The sequence below is a fragment of the Lucilia sericata genome, unplaced genomic scaffold (assembly GCF_015586225.1).
Source record: "Lucilia sericata isolate MDLA Ls3-8-SP2 unplaced genomic scaffold, ASM1558622v1 Contig000009F_arrow, whole genome shotgun sequence".
NCBI classification, from domain to species: domain Eukaryota; kingdom Metazoa; phylum Arthropoda; class Insecta; order Diptera; family Calliphoridae; genus Lucilia; species Lucilia sericata.
In genome coordinates this window covers 119,337-122,755 of record NW_023994049.1, presented here as the reverse complement: position 1 = coordinate 122,755, position 3,419 = coordinate 119,337, and the positions used below count along the sequence as shown (strand labels likewise).

Here is a 3,419-nt window from a genome sequence, read left to right as displayed (position 1 = left end):
TAGAAAGAAGTAGTTGTGTTATATTCAGGCAAGCCGAATCTTATATGTATTGTCACCATCTAAACGTATCTAATAAACTTAAAGTGAGTTTGGAAGGAGGTCTTAAGAAAATTATTGTGTATCGATCTATTCGGTAATCTTTATTACGTACTATATTATGATATATCGAAACAATATGAGCATTAGGGCGATTTTCGAAAGAGTGCCTTTTATGAGACTTAAGTTATTTATGTACCGAACTCTGCGTTCAAATAACTTTTTCAACTTTTCAAATGAGACCTCATTTTCGCCACATTTTACATGTGATTTCGGACTACTTATACTCTTGGGTATTATTTGATCACAATTGCTATATAATAAGAGTTTAAACTTTATTCTGAAAGGACTTTTCAGAATAAATTTCAGCATTCTTGCTTTTCCCGTTTGCACTATACAGTGCATCCAACAGACAGACGTTAGTATTTGACTACATCGTCTTAGAATATTATAAGGACCCAAAATATATGTATGTGTGAACTTATGTGAGTCTACGATTACGATGAGTTATAAACGAAATGACAAAATCAAATTACCCCAATATTTGTGGGTATAAAAAGAGATAATGTATCCATAACCGAGTGTTTATGCAATCCGAAAAAACTTTGACATAGACATAAAAATCCGAATTGGAAACTAAACCTTATATTGGATGCGCATATTCCATATTGAAAATTTTATAAATATCAATATTATCATAGCTATGCGTTTTAGATAGTGAAGAGTTAAAATGCATACTTTCCCTTTTTTTAATTTATTAAGAAAAGCTTAAAAACTACATTTAATTTTATAAAATGTCATTTCTCTAAACATTTTATAAAAGAAAATGTTTTCATATTGAGTTTTATTTTTGAAAAAAAAAAAAAATAAAATTGATTTTTATTTTTCAATGAAATATATAAAAATCAAAAATAATCGTTATGATTTGAACAAAAAATAAATAGAAAAATTATTATTATTTGAGTAATATATAAAACTGAAAGAATAATAATTAAAATTAAGTTTTTTAAATAAAACTTAAAAAATTTAAATCATTGTTTTAACCGATAATGCATCTTTAGAGAAAACAAATGGTATATTCAATTAACTTTTACTCTTAATCCTTGTATTTGATTTTTTGTTTTAAATTTTAAGAATAATCATTATTTTCTGTCCCTGCTTTTAACCATATATGGCCAATTAGGGTTTGTTTAAATAAATGAATAAACTATAAAAAAATTAAACAGTAAGAGGAAAGAAAAATTGAAAAGCAAATTTGTTTAAATTTTAAAAAGTGTAATACTCCATTTACATATACACGAAATCTAGTACTAATGAGATTTCGAGCCAAATCTTGTTGATTTTAACTAGATTTTCCATACAAAACAAAATCTAATTCGTAACTAGATTTCGTTAAAATCTACTCAAAATCTAGTTCTTTTTAGTGATGCAACTCTTTTTCCTAAATAATACTAAAAATACGATGCTGCACAAGGGAAAAAGAGAAAAACAAAACAAACAAAAAAAAAAAAATTAAAAGGTCAGCAAAATTTTAATAAATTGATAAACATGAATAAAAAGTTTACTTAAAATAGAAGGTAATGTTATATTTAAATATATATTTTTTATTATAAATAAAATTTTAATGCATATCCCATTTCTCCTTCTTATTTTTCATATTAAACACAATTTCAAGAAATATTAACAAAAATGAATGAAATCTTCCTAAATATCAAAATAGTAAGTGCAAAAACGGTCTAGATTTGTAAAAAGATTTTAAATGAAATCTACGAGATTTCGTGCATGTGTAAGTGGGGTATAAGTGTATTAGTAAAAAAATAAACATGAAAGGTAAAACTCGTATAACGTCCTAATTAAAACTGAAAAAAGAAAAGTTGTAATTTTTCGTATTGAAAATTAAAATAGTATATATAAGTTTGTTTTATTTTTCCATTAGTGCAGAAAAAATAACAAAAAGACGTGTTTATAATATGTTTTAAGGTAATTCACTAGTATATGAAATCCCATCAATATAATTTCGCCAAATTTGTATAAATTATTAAAGTGTATTTGTTACACATATTTACTACAATATTTAATTAACAAATATTTTAAAAATAAACATATTTAATGTTAAACATAATAATAGAAACAACATTTAAGAATCAAAAAAATGGCGCACGCCTTTTGAGTCTCCATCTAAACGTTCATTATTTTACGAAGGGCATTTAAAAGAGAATTGAGAAAAACCCTGCAACATGCCCCCTCAGCTAAAAGTGCTCTAACACACAAAAAATATCGTACCAAAAATACATTTATTATTTAATACCTTTTGAACAACTGTGTTTATTTTTTTACATTCTCACCTGTTAGGTCTTTGGCATGGGACTTCGGTCTTTGACAATCCCTTTCGTCTAAAGGGCCCAAGTGTACAAAGTATACAAGTAGTAAGACTATCACATACACGAAATTCTTCCTCCACATTTACGGGTGCTGTGTGAATTCAACACCTTGGTGAGAAATATTATTGTGTCAAAATACTTAAAATTTCTACTTACATACATTTTCGAATTAATAGAAATATTATTGTGTTAAAATACTTAAAATTTCTACTTACATTTTCGAATCAGACTGTGTGCCAAACGGCATCAAAGTTCTGTGGTAAAATAAAATTTTCTTATGGTGGAAAATATTATCACTTTTGCTGTGCCAAACGAAATCTTTTTGGATTACATTAAATTTTGACAATTGTCACTAATTTCACAAGAAAATCTGCATTTATTTTAATAAAAGAAACACTTTTATTGATTTTTTTTTATTAATTTCTACAATCACAAATGTATTACAAACTAAAATTATAAAATATTTTATTTTTTGTATTTTCAAATTTTTCTTTTCAATTGTCAAAAATTTATGTAGCCAGATGAGCTAGTAAAATTTTATTCACCTCATACCTATCTATCAAAAATTTACATTTTCAAGTAAATTGTTACCGATTGGCACACACTCTTAATAGCGAATTAATACGCGAAATCTCACCCGTCCACAGAAAAAATAAAATTTTTAAAATACTTTTACGATTTTTTTTTAATTAATTCTACTACCGTTATCTCTAAAATATCGCTACCGAATTGCCGTTATTTTATATTATTTTTAAATAATTTTTCCTATATTTAAAATACCCTTTTATCTCACTACCATTACCGCTAAAATAACGTTACCGAAATAATCCAAATACCATTACTCTTATCTTTTCATTGCTTCAAAACTATTGCCAACCCTGCTTATTTATATATACATGTTTCTAAGTTACAAAAATTAAATAAAACATCACGTAAGCGCTTTTTTAATTATTTTTTTATTTTATCGGGAATTCCCGGTTTCCCGGGAATGTGAATATTTTA

The 3,419-nt window shown here is 25.7% G+C and overlaps 1 long non-coding RNA gene across 1 annotated transcript; it reads right to left on the bottom strand.

Annotated features, from left to right (window-relative positions):
* Nucleotides 1-2,190: 2,190 nt before the first annotated feature.
* LOC119602723 lies at nt 2,191-2,741 on the bottom strand. Its single transcript, XR_005231365.1, has 3 exons — nt 2,633-2,741; nt 2,382-2,525; nt 2,191-2,296 (listed from the first exon to the last, which is right to left on the bottom strand). It is a non-coding gene; the product is annotated as an uncharacterized LOC119602723 (long non-coding RNA).
* Between the last annotated feature and the right edge of the window lie 678 nt (nt 2,742-3,419).